The following is a 23,227-nucleotide window of genomic DNA, read 5'->3' as shown; positions in this document are numbered from 1 at the left end:
TAATACCTCCCCCAAAAACGTATGTGTCTGTGGAAGAGAAATCAATTACACCATTCGAGTTACAAGACTGGGGGAAAAAAGAGTAGTTATAGTTGCTTTGTGCTCTTATAAATTACACAGCTTCCAATTTTAACAAGTTTGAATTTAGCAGATGATTAGTCCATAAACACTGTGTGGTCCAGCTGCTCTCGGTACGGAAATTTTATTTAACTTTTACTTACCAATGGCTCCCTACAGCCCCACCCTCACTTTAGCACTGTGGAACACGCACACCCCATCACAATTCATTACACATTCCATATGCAGACGGGAAATTAGGTGTTGCAGCCCTGAATGAAAAACAGTATGAAGCTTATAAATGGAAGTTCTTAATAATTTTCCAAGTGGGGAGACGTTACAAGTTCCCTGGAACTTGCATATTTGTATAAGCCTATTAACTGTGGTTTTAAAAGAAATTAAAACACAACAACAAGGAGACTTCTTTTGACGGAAACCAGGAAATTCCATGTTTGCGCAGACTCCATCTCTTAACGGGAATTTCCTGACTTGTGTCAGTTTAGGTCAGACAGCTAACATTCTTTAAAACAGATCTTATAACACGTGCTTTGCCTATAGGTGCCGAAGATCCGGTCCCAGGGCAAAAGCAACATAGCAAACAGCACAGCCACCTTAGTGTGTGTGTGTGTGTGTGTGTGTGTGTGAGTGTGAGAGAGAGAGAGAGAGAGAGAGAGAGAGAGAGAGAGAGAGAGAGAGAGAGAGAGAGAGAGAAATTGTGCTATTCTGAGGTACCCATGTCCTTGGACTAGTCAATGCCCAAATGGTAGCTTGAGTATGTTATTTACTGTGCAGATTATGCATGGTGGGTGTCCCACACAGGAAGTAGGGGGAACCACAAGTAGATGACAGATGAAGACAGCATGCAAAACAAGGTAGTGCATCTCAGCTTTTGCTCCTCTGTCAAAAACAGCTGTCTCTAAAGGAAGCAACTTTCAACTGAGCATGCAATGGGCAGAATAATGCACTTTATTCCTGGTAGGGCTTCTAAGGCACTAAAGCTCTAGGGTAGGAAAAGGGGGGGGTTCTGCTCCATCGGACACATCAACAGAACTGCCAAAAATGGCTGGGATCAAGCTAGCATTTTACAGCAATGCTAACAACATGCTGTTAGCCACTTTGTGCCTCTACAATATAAGAAGCATCTGCACTTTGCGATGGAAAACACCATATTTAAGCCAATGGAGTTAACGCTGTATGCAGCAGCTATGGTAGTGCTTCACACCCTGTTTTAAATCTTATTTTGCAAACTCCACAGCTTTAAGAGCCATATGTGTACCTCCACTTAAAGTCCATTAAATATCGAGTGAGGGAACAGAAATGAAAGTACACATCTAAACCATCTATACATATAATTCTCCTGGGTGTGCCTTTAGAACGTGCATCCCGGCAGCCCAGCTGATTGGCTGGGCTGCGGGGGTGCCTGATTGATCCTGGCGCACCCAGGAGAATTGGCTGGCTGGGCGGCTGTGGAGGCAAGGTGGCGGGCCAGGCCGCGGCGGGCCAGGAGGCGGCGGGCCCCAGCTCGGCCGCAGATGTGAGGCGGTGGGGGCGGCCCAGTGGTGGCCCAGCCTGGCAGCACGGTGGGACTCGCAGAAGTGGCGGCGGGCCACGGAGGCAGTGGGCCTGGCTGCCAAGGCAAGGCAGGCCCAGCCGCAGCAGCAGCACCTCAGCCGCCACGGCGGCGCTCTTATCCGGCAGCCTGGGCCCGGCCAGAGACTGGGGCAGGTGTGGTGGGGGGAGAGGTAGCTGGCCTCAAAGAGCGCACAGATGCTCTGTGTGGGGGTCAGCTAGTTATTTTTATTTAATCATTGTGAACTTTAAGCATGCTGTCCCAACAAATCAGTAGTAAGAGACTGGCCACAGAGGTCTCTGTTCTGGTTACTACCTCGTGTTGCAGTGCAAGTTAAAGCTGCTATGCCAACTGCTATGCCAAATACTGACAAGAAGGAGGTACAAGTTGCATATTTAACGTTTGGTGTTTGAGTAGTCCTAAGCTAAAGCATCTACTCTGCCAAATACTATTACCCCTGGGGAATCACCAGAACAAAGAGACTAGTGTTGATGGTAGTGACTAGCTACCATCAGATCACATTCTCTTTTGCAGCCCAAAATCATGCATAAGTAACCTGACAGGCACACCAAGTTTTTATGGCGATGAATTGTGGGTATGCACAAACATTTGCCTATCAAACAGCTCAGCAGAACCAACCGCTACTAAACATCTTAATTTAAAGTCAGCCACAATAAACCCGGAACTGGGGCGGGCGGGGGGGGGAGCGGAAGCATTGTCCAACTTTTAAGAGGTCTGCTTAAGCAATCAGAAATACACATGCAAGGCAAGTATGATATCCTCAGTCACTGATACTGATGAACCCAAGTAATGAAATCGTTTGCCACACTGAACTGCTATGATAATCAATACCCTACAAATACCTAAGAGCAGAAAATTAGTAAGCTAGTGAAGTCTTATATGTGACTAACCCTAGTGAAGCACATGATGGTATCCCCCCCGCCTCCCGACCAAGGAATTGAGCATTTAACACCCAATGGTTGAGGGATAGATACAGCCAAGCCAGTTGAGGCCAAATCCAATTCTCAGCAGCCCTTGTGACCCATGGAGGGCAGTGACAACTGGTATTCTCGTTATGGGGTCCAAACAGCCTTCTAATTAAGTTTGAAAGCATATAAATGAAATTTTTAATGGGGGGGGTCAGTTAACAAAAATAATGTTAACCACTCTGTCCCTCTGGAATACAGCAAATCTAATTTTTAAAACACACTTATTAATATGTTCAGCTAAGTCTGACAGCTAGGATCTTAGCTCTTGGCGTATAACCTTTACTACAGATGCATGTTTGGCTACTGCCAAAACAGCAAGCCCAGACTGCACATGCAATCTTGAAGCCCAGATAAACAAAAATAAAAGCATTTTACAAGTAGGCTTTCTCCTTGCAACTGAAGGACCAGGTCATAAACTTTAAGCCTTATTCCCCAACCCAACTATTACCAAGTCTTCTGTGCTTGTTGATAGAAAGCAATATTAATTGGGGGGGGGATAATTAGAAATTTGTGCAGTTTATATAAGTCTGAGTGCCATCTGTTATTTGTAAGTCATAAGGAGCTGGCATTTACAATATTCTGGTAATACTGTAAAACAATCTCTAAAAGAGAGCATGTAAGATTTAAACCTTTAGTTACAAAAACATAATCAAGATATGCATTTCCTATAGTAACTCCAGTCCATAAAGTTTTGTTATGCTTCCAGCAACACTCACAATGCACTGTTTGATGCAAAAACAATCCTTGCAAATAGCTCCAAGCTTTTTAAGTTTTTAAAATGTTAACATAACCACCACCAACAAACTGAATGTACAGATCCTGTTAAATCTGCTCATCTACAAGTTCATATCTATCTATCTATCTATCTATCTATCTATATATGAATGAAGCTCTTTTAAAAGGCTCTAATACTCAAGAAATAGCCTGGCTACAATAATAAAATATTTTCATTTTTAATTAAGATAACAAAACATCAGAAGATGTAGCAATATTGCCAATAAGATTGAAAGGGACCCAAATTTTCCAATCCCATTGGACCTGTATACATGCAAGACTGAGCCATGATTTCAGGATTGGATCTGAGCTGCAGGATGGCATGCCCCACCTCTTTCACACACACATTTGCTCTCTGTACTGCTTTACTTTGGGTTGATATTATACATGATTGCTAACCCTGGTTCACTTAAACTGGAGTTGAGGAAATCCCTTAACCAGAGTGAGCAACAGTCACATTTAACACAGCCAGGGCAGGGGGAATAAGGAAATTCAGGGAAGGAAAGAGGGAAGGTGTGGGAAAAGAGAGACGTGATTCTACAACCTTAGAACAAAACCATGATTCTAAATTATGTCTGCACCAACCCAATCTACAGAACTGGTTGTTCTAAAGACTACTATCATTTGTTCAAGATATACGGTAGATTCAAAGCAGACACCATTTTGCCTAATATATAGTAAAATCTTTTGTCTAGTATATAGTAAAACGTTCTTCAATTAAGGAAGCTCTATTTGGTATATTTGCTAAATGTCAATATTCCTGCCCTCTGCCCCAAGGAAAAAAAATACCCTATAGAAAATTGGGATTATCTGTTGTTCAGAAACAAGGCAATTAAATTGATGCCAGATGTTAGAAGTCACATAAGAGCTCAAATCCAACCTGAAATATTTGCCTAACAGGGATTTTCTGCTTCTAGATGCCATTTAACTTTATAAAATTCACATGAAAATAATTTGCTTTTATGTGCTTAGAGAGCCAGTGACCAACTACACCATGGTGTTGTTTTTCAATAACTTTAATGTGAGTTCCCTGAGCCCTCTGGGGCGTACTGAAACAGGAGCTTACCCATAATCAAAGGGCAAACATTCATTGCAAATCAAAAGCCTAAATTCCACAACCAGATAAAAGCTTGGATCCAAAGATCCTACCAAGCAAGCAGAAGGCAATTCCACTCACAAGGAAGAGTTTTTGAACAAAAGAAAGCTGGGGTGGGGGAGCTTTCTGCTCACTGTGTGAGATCTCTGGAGCCAAGCCATATTTTCCAACTTCACTGTGAACAAAATTAATTTATCAAATTCCAAAAATCATTGAGTGGACAGAATGCAGAGTTTGAGAACTGGAAATCTATATTCAACCGCCTGTTCAATCATTAAGTTCACTGCATGGCTTTGGGCAGCACACTGCCTCGCGGGCTAGCCTACCTCACATGGTTGTAGTGAGGATAAGCAACAGGATACGAGACTGCTCCAAACCCCTGCGTTAATGCAAGGAGCCGATTATTTAAATTACACATCCGCTGTTCGATTAAGAAGCTAATAAATCCTCTTGAAATTAATCTGATGGGCTCATTGAATTCTGGGCCAAGAGTCAGCCTCCACAAATTCACGGTGAGATTACAGCCACGCAATAAACCAGTGCCCCAGTTTACAGTAACAACATTCCAAGGCAAAGGCCAGCATAAGCTCCTACTGAAGCCAACAAGAACATTTGTGTGCATGCCAAGCCCTGGAGGAGCTCCAAACATATTTTCACAGAACTAAGATAATGGCTGAAGTTTAATCTTATCCCAAAAATCTGATGAAAAGTTTTGGCAGTACCTCTTTTAATGCGCAGTGTAGTTTTGTAGTCCGGTATCACTTCAATGCATTTGTCAAACAAATTATATTTAAGCTATATAGCCTAGAACTTAGACACATAAAACCAAAATAGTATTGAACTTTCATCCACCCCGTGCAAGGGTACCCTTGGCAGCCTCTTAACCATCCATTATAATCCAAAGCAATTTCTCTCTGTAGCAATTTAAAAGCTGTAAAAAATATAATGGCCGATGACAGGAGAAACAAACCACACCAGAAGTTATTGAACCTTGCAGGTTCTCTCAAGTGTCTCTATTGACATTTAAGTGTGAGTTATTGTGCCACAATATCATAAAATGTGCTCAGTGTTGCAGATATATTGTTATTTAAATGGCACCCACAGAAAAAAAATATATCAGCTCCAAAGAAGAGGTAGCTACTTCTTACAGAAAGGGAAAGCTCTCTTATAACCTTGCTGCTCTGGAATAGAAATTTCAGTTACTTCATTTAAGAATAGATACAAATGGTTTTTCTGCCCAGTACTGCTCACCTGGTTCAGAAACATAAACATCCAACAGACCTCAAGAGTCTATATCCAAACAGCACAACATGAACATGTCATGAAAAACACTGATAGGAGTAGCAGTCATTTGATGGTTTGTTATAAGCTATGCTAAAATTCATGATCGTTCTTCTATGATGTTTACCATCCCAATAGATGGTGTGGAATCCCATGCCCAGAATCCTGATCACTATCTAAAAACTCTACCTTCAGTTACGTGAGCTTCTGGACAATGTAACCCAAATGTCAATTAACACTCAGTTTTCCCATTCCCATAACGGATGGGAGTCCGCAACGTTGCATACTATACACCAGGCCTATTCAACTTTGGTCCTCCAGCTGTTTTTGGACTACAACTCCCATAATCCAATAGCCAGGGATTATGGGAGTTGTGGGCCAACATTTGCAGGAGGGCTGAAGTTGAGCAGCCCTGGCATACACCAAAAAATCACAGGCAAGGTTAGTAATGGCCAAGAACATTGGGTAGTATTCCAAGTGTTTGCATAGAGGTTTGTGGTGGCCACAAGCCCCTTCCATGAGTAGAGAGTTTACACTCACAAAAAAGGATCCTTGCTGAAGCATACAACCTATAGAATTTGAACACTCTCATCATATACACCTTCTGCAGCATTTTCCAAATGCTGATTGACTCCTGCTGCACTAAGCATATGAGGGAGGGATTGGCAGCAACTTCAATCTAATAACAGCAAAGTGTCATTCATACGGCCAATGGCTTTTTTCATGATAATTGGTTCTTAATATGTAATATAAGTGTGTTAAAAAAGTTTCACTTTGTGAGAGTGTTGAAAATGGCAGTGCTAAATAATCCAGAGTTTTTACTGCGCCATATGGACAGACCCCCACAGATAAAGCCAGAGGTGGAGGTGTGGCTACCTGCCTGAGAGGGACTTTGGGGAGTGTCAGCTCGGCCTGCCACTGTTTTCAATTCCTAAGCAGACAGGCTTGTTTCCTGTCCCCTGCAGTCAGTTTCTAGTCAATCGAATTTTATTTCTTCCCTGTGCCCTTGAGCACTGCCAGCAATGCACTAGGACAATGGACAGGCACACTGCGCAGGCAATCCAAAATCCATAGCAGCTTCGCACTCTGTACTATACTCAGAAGCCTATATTGGATTGGATATAATCCAGAAATATGATTAAAATTATCGCTAACCTGATCAGAAAATCGGAAGACAAAATGTCAGTGGAAATACAAAATGATGTCCGTAGCTGCTTTCCACTGTTCTAGCAATCCCGCCCCCCCCCCAACTGCCGCCGCAGTAACTGTTCTCTGAGCTTTTTCTCTCTTTTTGTTTGGCAAGGTGGTCTTGCACACCACTGCTATTGCAAAAGGAAGAAAACCAGTCAGAAATCTTTCTGAAGTAGCACAGTTGTGCAAGAGCACCTTCTCAAACAAAAAAACCCCCACAGCCATCTATGGGGAAAAGAGAAAAAAATAGAGAGCGTGGTAATGGCTGGGCAGAAAGCTCTGAAATCTGATACATGGGTAGTGGAGGATGGCAGAACTCTGTGTATTTAATTTCGAGTTAATCGGTCAATCCACTGGTTTTTAATTTTTTTTTAAGATTAAGCCGAAGTCACAGAGCAAAAAATAACTTCACAACCAAGAATCATTTAATTTTAAAAAAAATCATTATAAGTCAACAAATGCACTGATTTACTTGAAATTACTGCCATTCTCCACTACCTATGTCCCAAATTTCAAATCTCTCTGCCCAGCAACCATATTATGATTCCCCCCCCCCATAGATGTCTATGGGGGTTTTGGTTTGAGAAGGTGCTCCAGCACAACAATGCTACTTCAAAGGAACTTCTGACTTGTTTTCTTCCTTTTGCAATAGTCTGTGTCTCCAAGAGCAACAAAGAAATAAAAAATGGAACAAAAATATGCATCTGCAGAAGCTGGTGTCTGGGCCCAGTGAGAGCTCCAAAACCGAAGCAAAACTTAACGACAGCAGATAGAATAGGGAACACTGGCTTGTGTGCCCATGCAGATGTATTTACACAAGATCAATGGTAGAATTTTAAAAAAAAAGATTTAAAAAAAATAACTAGAAACCATGCATGTGCACACACTCCTTGCCTACCTGGGCACAGGTGCATGCACCAATAGGAAGCAGAAGGCCCTCGTCTCTTCTGCAACCATATTGGCCAGAATGGGTGGGATGGATGCGGAGAAGCCTATCATATGAACAAGGCAAGGTTTGAAAAACCATAACAAACCACAATCAACCACTCAAAAAAATCAGCAATGTGAACAGCCCAGATTTACTCCAGTTTATGTTTATTTATGTGAAAACAACAACAAATATCTATATACCACTTTTCAACAAAAGTTTCCAAAGCAGTTTACAGAGAAATAATAATAAATAAAGATGACTCCCTGTCCCCAAAGGGCTCACAATCTAAAAAGAAACATAAGACAGACACCAGCAACAGTCACTGGGGGTACTGTGCTGGGGGTGGAGAGGGCCAGTTACTATCCCCCTGCTAAATAAAGAGAAACAACACGTTAAAAGGTGCCTCTTTGCCAAGTTAGTGCACACACTTAAATACATTTTAAATACTTTAGTCAAAACACCAATTCTTCTTGCAACGAAGTCCCGCATCTGGGAAACCACCAGGATAACCAACAGTGCAGGAGTACTCTAAGGTTTAGCTTTAATCTGACAGTTTTGCTCTAAACTGATGTCAATATAACCTCTCATTAATACAAAAGGTATGAAAAATATATCCAGCTCAGACCAAAAATATGCAAGCCTAGTCAGGTCTTTGTTCTGTAGAAGAATTGCAAGAACATCACCTTCATGCACACCCTTAGCTTTTATATCTATCATAGTTTCAGAAGTTCAGAGCGGTCTGCATTAGATGATTTACAGCCCTGTTTTGGTGTCTCAAGATGGACCACTGTCTTAGGAGCATTAGCATTTAAATTGTGACAACTAGGCTTTCCCATTAACACTCTATTGAGATAAATAAGGGAAATTTACACCGCTGTGATGCAATGTCCATGCATATGGCTATAAATACCAGACATAAAAGGCGATCTTTTTGCCCAAAAGCTCTCCCTAAACCAGTCCTTTCTCTATCCCATATCATTCCCCTGTATTTCACATTATTCTATGATAACCAAATTAGTGTGACGTCAAATCATGCTAAGAGCTGGCTACTGGGAATTATAGAGTTAATTGAGGAGTTGAGACTTCTTCCATATAAATGCAGGAGTCATTCAGGAGGAGACCAGTCCATATGTCTGCACTGTTCATATACTGCTTATGCAGATAGCCAGGCAAGCAAACAAGCAACACATCTCAAGCACAGGGGCATAGGTATATTATTATTATTATTATTATTATTATTATTATTATTATTATTATTCGATTTCTATACCGTCCTTCCAAAAATGGCTCAGGGCGGTTTACACAAAGAAATAACAAACAAATAAGATGGATCCCTGTCCCCAAAGGGCTCACAATCTAAAAAAAAAGGGGGGGGGCAATTTCCCTCGGCCCCTAAGTGATAGATGCTCGCCAGTTGAGCAGCAGGCTGCACTTCACACTCCCGCCTCTCTGAAGGAGGTGGGAATGCAGGGTGGAGAGGCCTATCTTCACTTTTTGTCCCAGGGCTTTGCTCCGCCCTGCTTAAACAACAGCAGCATGCAGGCAAAACAAGTCCCAAGGACTCAGGACACAGTCCAGTGACAGTGGTTAAAAGAAAAGACAGTGTGGCAGGGAAGAGTAGCTGATGCTGGTTTATAAAGAAGGGGTGAAGCTGGTGTAGCATAATGGCTAAGAGTACAAGTGAGGTAATTCCCAGTTCACATCTTACTTCAACCATAAACCCAGTGGCCTTAGGCAAGCCACTGTTTCTCAGCCCTGCGGCTACATTTCAGGGACAATGCCACTACTATATTTTTTAATTTTATTTATTTATTTTTACATTTCTATACCGCCTTTCGTTAAAAGAAAACCCCAAGGCGGTTTACAAAAATTAAAACATACAATAAAAGCAATAAAAACACGAAGCTAAAAACATATCAGACAAGCATAAAAAACAAGACAACAGATAAAAACACACAGAAGCAGCAGTAAAAACGATTATGTAAAAGCCTGGGTAAAAAGCCAAGTCTTTACAAGCTTTCTAAAAGCCGTGATGGAGTCTGAGGAACGAATGGCCACCGGGAGAGCATTCCAGAGTCTGGGAGCAGCAACAGAGAAGGCCCTGTCCCGAGTGCACGACAACCAAGCCTCCCTCATTGTCGGCACCCGGAGCAGGGCCCCCTCAGATGTCCTCGTCAAGCAGGCAGCAACCCTTGGGAGCAGGCGGTCCCTCAAATACCCCGGGCCCAAACCGTTTAGGGCTTTAAAGGTCAAAACCAGCACCTTGAATTGGACCCGGAAACAAACCGGCAGCCAGTGCAGCTCTTTCAAAATGGGGGTGATATGTTCCCAACGGGCAGCTCCGGATAAAACCCTCGCTGCCGCGTTTTGCACTAGCTGCAGTTTCCGGATATTCTTCAAGGGCAGCCCCACGTAGAGCGCATTGCAGTAATCCAGCCGCGATGTGACTAAGGCATGGGTAACCGTGGCCAGATCTGCCTTCTCGAGAAAGGGACGCAGCTGGCGCACTAGCCGAAGCCGTGCAAAGGCACCCCTGGCCACCGCCTCTACCTGAGCTTCCAAAAGCAGAGCCGGGTCCAGTAGTACCCCCAAGCTGCGTACTTGCTCCTTCAAGGGGAGTGCAACCCCATCCAGAACCGGTAAAATCTCCTCATCCTGATTGGCTCTCTTACTGACCAACAGTACCTCCGTCTTATCCAGATTCAATTTCAGTTTATTAGCCCACATCCAGCCCATCACGGCCTCCAGCCCCCGATTCAGGACATCCACCGCCTCCCTAGGATCAGTTGACAAGGAGAGATAGAGCTGAGTGTCATCCGCATATTGCTGACAACTCAGTCCAAGTCCCCGGATGACCTCTCCCAGCAGCTTCATGTAGATGTTAAACAGCATGGGGGACAAGACTGATCCCTGCCGGACCCCACAGGCCAACGGCCACAGGGCCGAGCAGTAGTCCCCCAGCACCACCTTCTGGACCCTCCCCTCAAGAAAGGACTGGAACCACCGCAACGCAGTGCCTCCGATTCCCATACTCGAGAGGTGGCCCAGAAGGATACCATGGTCGATGGTATCGAACACCGCCGAGAGGTCCAGCAGAACCAACAGGGACGCACTCCCCCTGTCTAGTTCCTGGCGTAGGTCATCCACTAGAGCGACCAAGGCAGTCTCAGTCCCATACCCGGGGCGGAAGCCAGATTGAAAAGGGTCCAGATAATCTGTATCATCCAAGACCCTCTGCAGCTGGGACGCCACCACATGCTCTATCACCTTGCCCAAAAAGGGAAGGTTAGACACAGGTCTATAGTTGTCCAGGTTGGAGGGATCAAGGGAGGGCTTTTTTAATAGAGGTCTTACCACCGCCTCCTTAAGGCACGATGGCATCCTGCCCTCCCTTAATGAAGCATTAACGATCACCTCCAGCCATCTGCCTGTCCCCTCGCTGGCAGCTTTTATTAGCCATGAAGGGCAAGGGTCAAGAGCGCACGAAGTCGCCCGCATACGGCCCAGGATCTTGTCCACATCCTCAGGCCGCACCAACCGAAAAGAATCCAACACAACGGGAACAGATGGTACCAAAGGCACGTCTGCCGGAACTGCCAAAACTCTGGAGTCCAGGTCAGCACGGATGCAAGCAACTTTATCTGCAAAGCGACAGGAAAATCAATCACAAAGAGCTGTAGATGACTCCTCCCCCATTGTCTGGGGGGATGTGTGGAGCAAGGTTTTTACCACACGAAACAGCTCTGTTTGTCTGCACTGAGCAGACGCAATGGAGGCGGAGAAAAAGCATTTCTTCGCCGCCCCCACCGCCACGGAGTAGTCCCTAAAATGGGCTCTAGCCCGTGTTCGGTCAGACTAGTCATGACTCTTCCTCCAGCGTCGCTCCAGCAATCGCCCGAGTTGCTTCATCGCCCTAAGCTCCGAGGAAAACCAAGGAGCAGAACAGGCTCCACCAAGCTGGAGAGGACGTTTAGGAGCAACCGTGTCAACGGCCTGGGCCATCTCCCCATTCCAGAGATCAACCAAGGCCTCGACAGGGTCACCAGCTCTGGACACTGGAAACTCCCTGAGGGCTGTCTGGAATCCAAGCGGATCCATAAGCCTCCGGGGGCGGACCATCCTAATCGGCCCACCACCCCTGCAGAGGGCAGACGGAGAAGTCAAACTAAACCCCACCAGGTGATGATCTGTCCATGACAAGGGAGTGATCTCAAATTCCCCCACCTCCAGATCATTTATTTCTCGGTCGGCAAAAACCAGATCCAGAGTGTGTCCCGCCACGTGGGTAGGGCCCGATACCAATTGAGACAGGCCCATGGTTGCCATGGAGGCCATGAAATCCTGAGCCGCACCCACAAGGGGGGGGCCTCAGCGTGGACATTGAAATCCCCCCAAACAATAAGCCTGGGGGAACCCAAGGCCACCTCCGAGACCACCCCCGCCAGCTCAGGTAGGGAGACTGAAGTGCAGCGGGGTGGTCAGTACACCAACAGAATCCCCAGCCTATCTCGGAGGCCCACCGTCAAGGACAAACACTCGAAATTCTGAGATTGCCTGACCAGGCACCTGGAAACAGGGAGGGTCTCTTGAAAGATGACTTCAACACCTCCTCCCCGACCCTCGAGGCGGGGCTGCTGCACGATCTGGAAACCTGGAGGACAAAGCTGAGAGAGACCAACCCCGCCCAGCACATCCAACCAGGTCTCCGTCACACATACCAGGTCAGCACGCTCATCCACAATCAAATCGTGGATGAGAGATGTTTTTGCGTTAACTGACCTGGCATTCAACAGCAGCACCCTAATCCTTGAAGGAGTGTTCTCAGAGCTCCCTAGGGTCAGAGGGTTGGGAGAAGGGCCGGAAAAAGGAACAGGCCTCAATTGCCTGGACCGTTTCCCCCTGTAATGGCCTGCCCAACTCCCACCGCCATACCTCCCTCTGCCCGCTACCTGTGATATTGCCGCCCCCACTCCAGACCCACTTTTTTGCTCTCCCAGACACATCTCCCCAGACTAACCCACCACAGCTTCTTGGCTTAATAAAAACCAAAACCAGACTTGTACATCTCCTGCTAGCTTCTTAATTGCAGAGAGAAGGATCCTCAGCGCAGAAGGGGAGAGATCTTCAGGGCCCTGGGCAGCTCGCCCCACGGCTGAGAGCCAAGAGGCTCGCACCCTTGGGCCAGCCTGCCCTATATAGTGGCAGAAGCCCCAGCACAGCAACAGCCCAGGAGATGTTACACACCTGGAGGAGAGGTGGGGCAGAAGCAAGAGACAGCAAAGCAGTCAGTGCGCCACCCAAGCTGTTCCCTTCTTCCTACTACTCTTTACGCTTTTCAATACTGATCTACCTTATAGGATTGGTGTGAGGATTGATGAGATATTTTGTGAGCAGCTTTGAATGTCCAAAATGTATGTTTAGTACAACTGTCACTATTTCGAGATGTCCTCTAGTATACTAAAATGCTGAATGAAAAGTCTTTAATTTGCAGAACCCCTGTTATGGACAACATCACTCACTGAGTGCCCTTGGGCCAGTCACTATCTCTCAGCTTAGCCTTCTTCATAGGGTCACTGTGAGGCAAGCAGTGGGAGGAAAGTACCTCTCAGCTCCCTGGACAAAGGGTAAGTTTAAAAATGTAACAAACAAATACACTCAATTTTCCCATCAGTACACATTCTTCTATTACTGCTGGGTGGGGGGAAATGGTTTTGACTAATCTACAGTCTACAATTAAGCCACTGAGATCAGAGATGATATCCAACAATTTGGGTCACCATGGACCTTTGCTGCAAAATTAATGCAATGCAACGGCCATGAGATCTTAACTTCACGTGCTCATAACTTCATAAGGTCTTCTCATCCCTAGCTAAATTTTTCCAAGTCTGATTTTTAACTAATATTTTATCATAAGACAATTGAGTGTGCCATACATTAATTTGATAAACTGCTACAGCTTTCATTTAGTTCAAAGGAGGGCATATATCCATAGCAATCTCTCTGGGACTAGTGCTTCTGCTTCATTGCAGAAAATGCAGATTTGTCCTAACAAAAAGTTTCAGAGAAATTACTAACTACCAAGCAAGTTTTGAAACCTACAGAAGCTTATCTACAGAAACGTTATTCTCCTAGTTCTGTTTGAGTTTAAAAACACACACACACACACACACACACACACACACACACACACACACACACACACACACCAGAATTATGTCAATTTGTGTGTCCATTCTCTCTCTCTCTCTCTCTCTCTCTCTCTCTCTCTCTCTCTCATAAAGCGCAACACATTCTCTCTGAGGGGCGCAACACATTCAGGCTTCATCTTAGCTGTACAACAGTGAGGGATGGAGGTTCTCAATAACTTTTCATGCATGCCTTTTTCTAAGGACTTAGCTGTCCTGCAAGAGGGTACTGCTACTTGCCAAAGCCAGTGGCAATACCCTCCAGGAGAGTATCTGACCGGCAAACAACTCCGGTGTTATGATACTTTCAGACCCTAACCCCTCTCTTTGAAATTCATTATTGTGTCACCAGATAGAGGGCTCCTTAGTCCCCAGCCCTATAGGAATCTCCCTGCACTGCTCTTGTATTTGCTTTGTCTTAATCTTCACCTGGGTTTATTCTTCCCTCCACAACAACCAACGTAGTTATACACATATCCGATTAATGACCCTGTGTAGCCGATATACTCCTTCCTACTAGAACTCATACAGTACCATAATAAACCAAGTTACGCCATGCCTCCACTAGACATCACACCAAGCCATGGTTTGTGTATAGTTAAGAAGCCACATAACAGCTTGCGCTTCCAAAACATACAACAGGCAACCCATAGTTTACAGCCACTTCTCTGCTTTCATTTCTCATTTACTCAGCACTCTTCTTCATAAATTCACTCCAGTCTTCATTGTACATCAGCCTCTTGAGGTGGAGCAATGACCCTAACTATGGTTTTTGAATTCAGACATAAACAGCCAATCACAGTTAACACAAACTGCGGTTTGCAAATCAACTTCAAACTATGGCTTGGCAGCCTTTCACAAACCATGGTTCGTAAGCTGGCATAGGTTCAGACAGAACACTACATCACTGTTTAGCATCATGTCTGGATGTATTCCAGGAATGCTCCAAGGCATTTTTAAAATCAACTCTTATACTTATTTAAAAAATCACCAGGGTTAAGCTTCAAATTTATGCCCATTTCATTAATGGTCCAAAACAATGCCCGTTTCAAAAGAGCACTGTATTTCCTCATTGCAATATTGTTTCTGAAGAATCTGAGACTGCTACCTTGAGAGGCAGCTTAAGTTGAGAGAGTGACTGGCCACATAGCAAAAGCTACATCTCCACAGGGAACACAGAGAAGCATAAACAGGAGAGGTACAGAGTTGTTGCCCCAATGGAGAAGTACAGTGTTCCTTTTAGCCCTAATATATAAGCAGCAACATCATACTGGCACTGTTCTCCCTACTCAGGCATGTGCTGTCTCTTTCTAGCTGTGCAGCAGAGCTCTCTTGCAACTCAGAAGAGCCACGAGAACACCAGTTTGTGCTGAAGAAACAACCCGGATAGGGGAAAAACAAAGGGGGATTCTATGGAATCTGCAAAGCACATTCTCATGTGCGACACAGCAAAAGAGTATAAGTATACAAAGCTCTCTCTAAAAGAAGTTGTGGCATTATTCCATGTTATACCGATAAGAACCTTGAAAGGTTGCTTAAGTTGAGAGTGATTGGCCACATATCACCCAGTGAGCTTCATGTCTGAATGAACCCAGGTCTCCTTAGTTCAAGTACAAAATTCTATCTATTCCAGAGCTGCTCTGTAAGAAAAGAGATACACGGGGAGTAAAAATAAAATGTGTAAATAAAAGAGCAAGAAATATGGCATGCTGTAGGCTAACAAATTTAGTGTGACACAAACATTTGTAGGCAAGAGTCTACTTTGGCAAATGCATGAAGTGGACAGTAAAGAGACTGGTTTTTTTACACACAGAGACACACACTCGAGATAACAGAAATAAACTAAATTTCAGCATAAAGGGTCAATGGCCCTACAGAAGTAGATGGGACCAGGTAAACCACCTTTTGGAGGTTAGTGTGCAATTCACAGGACACCACAAGATATAATACCCGTTCACAGCACCATCATCAATTTAAGACAATTTGAGCTGGAACAAGTCAGTGAGGTCATTCACACAACTGAAAACTGTGTTCTACCCGGGTTTGGGATCTGTGTATACTCCCAATTTTTGATTGTGTGGAAGCAAGGTTAGAGGAAAACCTGGGTAGAAGTGATTGTGTGGAAGCAAGGTAGGAGGAAAAGCTACCCAGGGTAGAACACAGTTTTCAATTGTGTGAATGACCTCAATGTATTCCAGTTTAGCAGCCCCCAGCTCTGTCTAGCCTCAAACTATTTTTTCTTTGACTACGGTGCCCTTGTGGTCAGATATGGAAGGTCCAGAGAGATGGTGATAATCACTTGTTTGTTCCTGCTGGCATCTCAACTGCTCTTTTTGTGTTCATCCGTTCTTTTCTTATGCAGAAACTGTCTTATTTATCCTATGTTAACCATAAAAAGTTACTATTGAGGAGCCCCTGGTGGCGCAGTGGTAAAACTGTTGCCCTGTAACCAGAAGGTTACAAGTTCGATCCTGACCAGGGGCTCAAGGTTGACTCAGCCTTCCATCCTTCCGAGGTCAGTAAAATGAGTACCCAGAATGTTGGGGGCAATATGCTAAATCACTGTAAACCGCTTAGAGAGCTCCGGCTATAAAGCGGTATATAAATGTAAGTGCTATTGCTATTGCTATTGGCAGCTGATGCCATTCATTTTGGATGATGTACAATTGTATGAATTATGTATTTATCATATTTATATACCACTTGATATGTGTATCCCATATACAATTCCTGATAGTTTGTTGATCTTATTTGGTCCTGTAATAATTTCCCCACAAAAATATGAGGGGAAAGCTGGCACAGGGATATATGCATGTGAGAGAGAAAGAGGCTGAGTTTGCATCTGATGCATGTAAGAAAACAAGATTAAATTGCTGAGAGTTTGTATGCAACGTTCCTGTATACATGCATATGCATAATTAAATCTGTAGAAAAAAAGAACAGGTATGAAGCAAAGAACTGGTTTGTGTATATTATAAGGGAAGATAAGAGACACTGTCAGAGAGGGGACATTAACAAGAAAGTACAGCAAGAGCACACCAGAAAACAATGAAGAAAGAGACAAAACAAAGGCATAAACCCCACTAGAAGCACTTGTGATCAGATTTCTGAAAGGCAGGACTCAGCATTCACTGATCTTACTTGGGCTACAGGTGGAATAAAAGTCCTCAGCATCTGTACCTTGCCCTACACAAAATGCTGTGTTTTTTTTTTTTTAAGTATCTTGTTTCAATACAGCTCAAAGATTTTTCTCAGAGACATATAGAGCTTCACTAGGACAATCTTGAATCCTAGTTTTAGTGAGATGTAAGCTCCTGGGTCCTTTTCTGGACAAGGCCTGACCAAGGTTGACACAGCCTTTTAAAAACCTTGATTCCAAAAATAAGACACATAAAACAGTCATGTGGCCATCGGCTTTGAATGGAAACCAACATTTGTGATTGTTTTTATTATGTTGAATAACAAAGACAGATGAAAACTGTGTTGATCTTAGAAAAGGGGAGAGGGAGACACAGGAATCCCCTTCCCAGTTTAGTTCATGCAAAGAACAAATGATGGCACAGAGAGAGGGCTGGTTTCAGGTTTGAGGGGCCCTCTGGTAGGCCCCCACCTACATGTGAGCGCCTTCCTAAGGTCATGAAGAACCACCAAGTTACCTTGGTGGAGGGGCTTTGCCTTTCTTTTCTGCATGGCTGCTGCAACAGCAGCACCTCTCTCAGCCAGCTGAAAGTCAAGGGGCCCTTGGCAACAACCTCAGATGCAGCAGAGATACTGTAGCTGCAGCGGAGGTGGGCAGAAAATGCCTCCAAACCAGGCAAAGATGTCTTCCGCCACTTGTGGAAAGGATCTCTATCCAATTTGTAGGAATTGACCCTGCAGCCACTCACACTGCCTGCATCTGATGTTACTACCAGAGATCCTCTGACCCTGGAAAACACCTTTTCAGGAGGGGCTTTAGCAGATGCAGTGAGGGGGAGGGCGAAAACAGCATACATTGCTTTGGATACTATACACTGTGTACATAGGACATGTAGAATGGCCACACCACACTATTTTAAGGAAAAAACATATCCTTTAAAATACGACAATGGAGATATCTATCTATCTCTGTTTAGTCAAATATAGCCCCTGCTATCTGAGCAAAGAGGCACCTTTTAGAAGTGGTGATTCTATTTACTGAACAGGGGGAGAGCAACTGGCCCTATCCATCCCCAACACAGCATCCCTCCAGTGGCTGTTGCTGGTTATCTTATGTTTCTTTTTTAGATTGTGACCCCTTTGGGGACAGGGAGTCATTTCACTCACTCACTCACTCAAATATATCTATGTAAACCACTTTGGGAACTTTTCTTTAAAAGCAGTATATAAATATTTGCCGTATTTTATGCTGATCTATAATAAAGATGATTGATTGATATCTAGCAATAGCAATAGCACTTACATTTATATACCGCTCTATAGCTGAAGCTCTCTAAGCGGTTTACAATGATTTAGCATATTGCCCCCAACATTCTGGGTACTCATTTTACCGACCTCGGAAGGATGGAAGGCTGAGTCAACCTTGAGCCCCTGGTCAGGATCGAACTTGTAACCTTCTGGTTACAGGGTGGCAGTTTTACCACTGCGCCACCAGGGGCTGATTGATATTTGCCGTATTTTTAGTTTTAAAATAAAATGTTCACACATGAATGACAGCATTCACCAGGCTTTGGAAGTCCGCTGCAGCCCTGGAGCACAGTGTTCTGGAGCCCTAACAGTCTGCATCACATTAGCCACTTTTTGGAATATTCAACTTTATCCCAAATGCTTCAAAAGCTTTGGAAAAACTGGAAGTATTTTCAATCACAGCTGAGAATTTTCTTATGCAGTAGCCCATATTCACTTTTATTATCCTCCAGAAGGTCTGCAATATTTTCAAATGAATACATCCAAGGAATCTCTTACTGGTCAAGGCTGCTGAACATTTCTCCAGGCTTAACATTTTCAATCTGGAAAAAAGACAAAATACAATTCTAGTGATTTTGAATTTAGTTGCAAATGAATTCTTTGAAAATCAATGAACTGTCTCAATTTCAGTAAAATAAATTACACTACTGAGATCATGCATTAACATGTACCAGCCCAGTACAGCAACATCCAATATACCAAGAGCATTAATGGACCAAATGTCAGCTTTCAAATAGATATACTTCAAAATGCATCTTCAACTTGCTTTTCGCTATAGAATAGTCATTGCCAATGCACCCAGCTAGCATTTATCTACAGGTACCTACTGCATTGTTATTTAAACCTAAAACATTAAACATTTAAAATGTTGCCCATGGTGAAATAAGTAGCAATCTTTTTATGTGTAAAGTATGACAGAATATGGCCTAAAACCAAGGTTCTCAAGCTTTTTTTCCTTATGGACCATTTGAAGAATGTTTGGGATTTTGGTGAACCACTTAATAATATATATATATTTTTAAAAATGAATGAATGAATGAAACAAACACACATTTTGCTTCTGGACTGAATAATATATAGTAAGAAAAATAAACACATCTGTGGCCACCCTAGGGGCCCAGCCCCTCACCATAGCTGGAAAAGCACTGCCAGTCTCTTCCACTTGGATCTTGTACTGACCCTGGCTCTGTCAGGGGCAAAAAGAGGGAGTTGCAAGTTCCCTTTTCCTGCCCTTCCTTCTTGGCAGCTGATCGCCTGGGCCTCAGCAATAGGATGGGGCTGCCCATCACCTTTTTCTTCTCTCACCATGGCAGTTGTTTCCTTTAAATCTGTTCCTCTCTGGGAAATCCAACCATCATCTCCCAAGTTGCTTCTTTGCTTGGTTCTTCTCTGCCTTTTATTTTCTATCCCCAAGTCCTACTCAACATCTTTGGGGTTTCCTCCATGTCTCCCAAGAAGTTACCAGCCTCTCCCAAGACTTCTTCTTCTGGGATAAATGCTGTCTGTGGACATATTGTCTCTGCAACATCAGGTTCTGCCTCTTGTAAGTGGCAATCCACAGAACAGCCAATTAACAGTTCAGACCAGTTAGGGACATGATCAGAACTGTTTCTCCATTGAATCAGCAGGCCAATCTCAACCTCACCTGAGTTCTGTCCTGCTCCCAGTGGGCTAAAGCCAGACATTGTTTCCTTCAGCACTGGCAACATCATCCTGCAGACCACAGTTTGAGAACCCTTAGTACTGTACAGAATTGGCATTCTTTACCACTTAATGGCGCAGCGGGAAAGTAACTTGCCTAGGGAGCATGAGGTTGCTGGTTCAAATCCCCACTGGTAAGTTTCCCAGAGATGGAAACATGGAGATGGCAATGGTAAACCCCTCCTGTATTCTACCAAAGACAACCACATGGCTCTGCGGTCACCAGAAATCGACACTGACCCGACGGCACAACTTTACGTTTACCACCAAAAATAAAGGTTCTCAGTAAAGCCTGTAGTTAATGGCTCTGAGCAACTTCTTAAGTTGTCAGTTTAATGATGATGTTGAAGACTCAGACAAATAATATGCTTCTTTTCTTGCCCAAAACTTAAATATGTAAAAAAATTAAAAATACAGATTACCTGATTTTCAGGTGACTTCCACATTGACATGTAAGCTTTAAATTCTGGTATGCTACTGGCATGGATTCTCTAAAAGGTAATTCAAGAATAAAATACATAAATGAAAAAATTAACATTGTAAAGCTTTAGTTTTAAAAGCACATATATTAAGAAAAAGGATCTAAAATTCAAAAGTGTTTGGGGCAGGGGGAACTCACTCACCCTAGATGTCTTTTGACGTCTGTACTTGCTTCATAGGAGCTGGAGATTACCATAGTCTGAGCTGGTTTACAAAGCATGCACTGTGCCTTGATGTGTTTCCCGTCTTCTGATGCATGGGAACAGAGAACTATATCCCATCTAAAATAGCACATGACAATTTCACTGAAGGAATTAAAGCACTTCTGCTACCTTCCTCTTTAGCTGTATTGAATTAAAATATTTTATGTTTCCTCACAAACAAGAGAGCATAACTCACAGAGTCAGTTTGGCCAACTCCCCAGTCTGTCACCAGAAGGCACTGGAAGTCTGAATATGCCCCAGTAAATCTAATGTAGACGACAACAAAGTTAGTGTCGCGTAGAGGGTTGAAAATCAACTGAGACACCCTTCAACAGAGCTCACTGAGTAACCCTGAACCAGACATTGCACACTCAACCTAATCTACCTCACAGGGCTATTGTGAGAATCAAATGTATGTCATAATTTGCTCTTGGGGGAGGTGAGGGAGGTGAATAAAAATGTATTTTTAAAAATACAATATATAGTTTTATCATATTAATTTTACTATTACAGGAGATAAAGAGGGTGATCTAGATAAAAATTAACTGGTGACAGGTTTTAAGCCAAAAACACAGGTGTGTATCTAAGATTCATCTCAGTCTGACAGTGAATTGCATTAAAAAAAGATGTGATGTGAAAATGAGAAAGTGACATAGCATGCAATTATGAAAATGCTGCTTAAAATGCTTGGATTAACACAGATTACATCATTCCTGCTACTATACATCTAGAAATAAAACCATCAAACAATTTTTTTTTGTCCCTGAAGCATTTTCTAGTTCAGGAAAGGCACCAGTTTAAGTACTAGAAGCAGTTGCTTAAAATAAAATGTTCTCCTAGAACAACATTCGTTTTATGAAGGAGAATATAAAAGAGCAATTAAAAGTCATGCCTCTGCAACCCAGGAATTGCAACAAGATAATGCATTTACAAAAACAACACAGATGTCTCAGAGATAATGTGTCTCACTATTTATTGTAGCATTTTTAGTCCTGAGAGCAATGAGGTTTCAGTGCTGCACATGACCCTTTCATGGAAGCCTCCAGTCCTGTTTCTTCAGGTGTTCTGGACTTTTATCCTTCTTGGGAAGTCTAAGAGGAGTCTACCGCCCTCTCTCATAGTCTCTAGACCAAATCTTTGTCTTGGAAGCTTTATCCGGCTGCTTCCTCAAATATCCGGTAGATGGCATTGGAATTTAACATGAGTCTCATTTTTGTCGGAGGGGGAAACTCAGCATTGCTTTCTCTTTGTGGTTAATGCTGTCTTTTTAGTTCTGCAGATTGAACACTAAGTGGCACAAAGTGAATGTACCCTCTGACTACTGTGAGATGCCAAGATCCCACCCCTCTCCCCACTAAACTCAGATTGATTTAGACACCAGCACCGAGAAAACGGTGATGGTGGCGGGCGGAAAGAGGGGACAGCGATGGGGGAAGGAGGAGGCGGTAGCGGGCGGGGGGGAAGAACAAGGCAGAAATGGGTGTGCAGGGGAAGGAGGCAGCAACAGGCGGGCGGAGGAAGGAGGTGGCAATGGGCGGGTGGGGGAAGAAGGAGGCAACAGGCGAGCAACAAAACGGTGACAGCAGGGAGGGGGGGGCAGCAACATATGACAAACTAGAGGCACAGATGCTCTTCGCCCGGCTCAGCTAGTTTATCATATTCCCTCTGCTCCTGCCCATTCTGCTTCCGTTTGCTTTAACATCTTGAAGTGGGTACAGCTGACTACAAGGACTTCTGCACTCCAAGGCAGTAAGGACTGGACATGCAGCACGCCCAACCTAGTTTGCACAAGGGTAATTTGCTCACCAAACCTAGCATATAGTTAATGAACAAAGGAAGGCCTAAAATCCCACCTTACTGTGGCTTGTTTTCATCACTAAGGACTTTTTTTTTTAAGTACTCAATTTCACACATAATTAAAAAAAACATACCAAATGCAGCAAGAAAACTCCAGTACAAAATACCAATACTTTTTCAATGTGTATTTCAGCTATTAAATGTAATTCAAATTGAATTTTTACTACTGCCCAGCTCTATTTCCCATTTTTCTCAATATTCCAATAGGATGCTTCCTCAATAGGAGGAAAGACACTTGAGCTATCTTTTTGATACACATTTGGATACCAAAAAGTATAAAATGTCACTCCTCCCTCAAGGCATTTTTAAGGTTGTGATAATATGTGCACTTGGAACTGTATTCAAGTCTTTGTAGGTTAACTTCCCAAAGTTGAAAGCTTTTGTTTTGGAGTTCATCTTTATTGGCCAGGATTTAAAGGTATTTTGGGCATGAAGCCTTGACTTCCCCCTGCCCCCTCAAAAAACG

General features: G+C 43.6%; 1 protein-coding gene and 1 long non-coding RNA gene across 3 annotated transcripts in view; one reads left to right on the top strand and one right to left on the bottom strand.

Annotated features, from left to right (window-relative positions):
- Window positions 1-23,227, bottom strand: part of CBX5 (chromobox 5) — a 72,139-nt gene that overhangs the window by 32,276 nt on the left and 16,636 nt on the right. The gene's annotated exons all lie outside the window — the stretch shown is intronic.
- The window catches only part of LOC128347998 (uncharacterized), a 32,468-nt gene that overhangs the window by 1,217 nt on the left and 8,024 nt on the right, over window positions 1-23,227 (top strand). The window contains exons 2-3 of one of the 2 annotated variants that reach the window (XR_008317871.1): window positions 13,381-13,513; window positions 15,389-15,661. The exons of the other annotated variant lie outside the window; for it this stretch is intronic. This is a non-coding gene — a long non-coding RNA (uncharacterized LOC128347998). Of the gene's footprint in view, window positions 1-13,380; window positions 13,514-15,388; window positions 15,662-23,227 lie in introns of those variants that run through there. 2 annotated transcript variants of the gene reach the window in all.

The sequence above is a fragment of the Hemicordylus capensis genome, chromosome 2 (genome assembly GCF_027244095.1).
Source record: "Hemicordylus capensis ecotype Gifberg chromosome 2, rHemCap1.1.pri, whole genome shotgun sequence".
NCBI lineage: Eukaryota > Metazoa > Chordata > Lepidosauria > Squamata > Cordylidae > Hemicordylus > Hemicordylus capensis.
The sequence above is the reverse complement of the archived record's forward strand: the minus strand, read 5'-3'. Positions and strand labels throughout refer to the sequence as shown.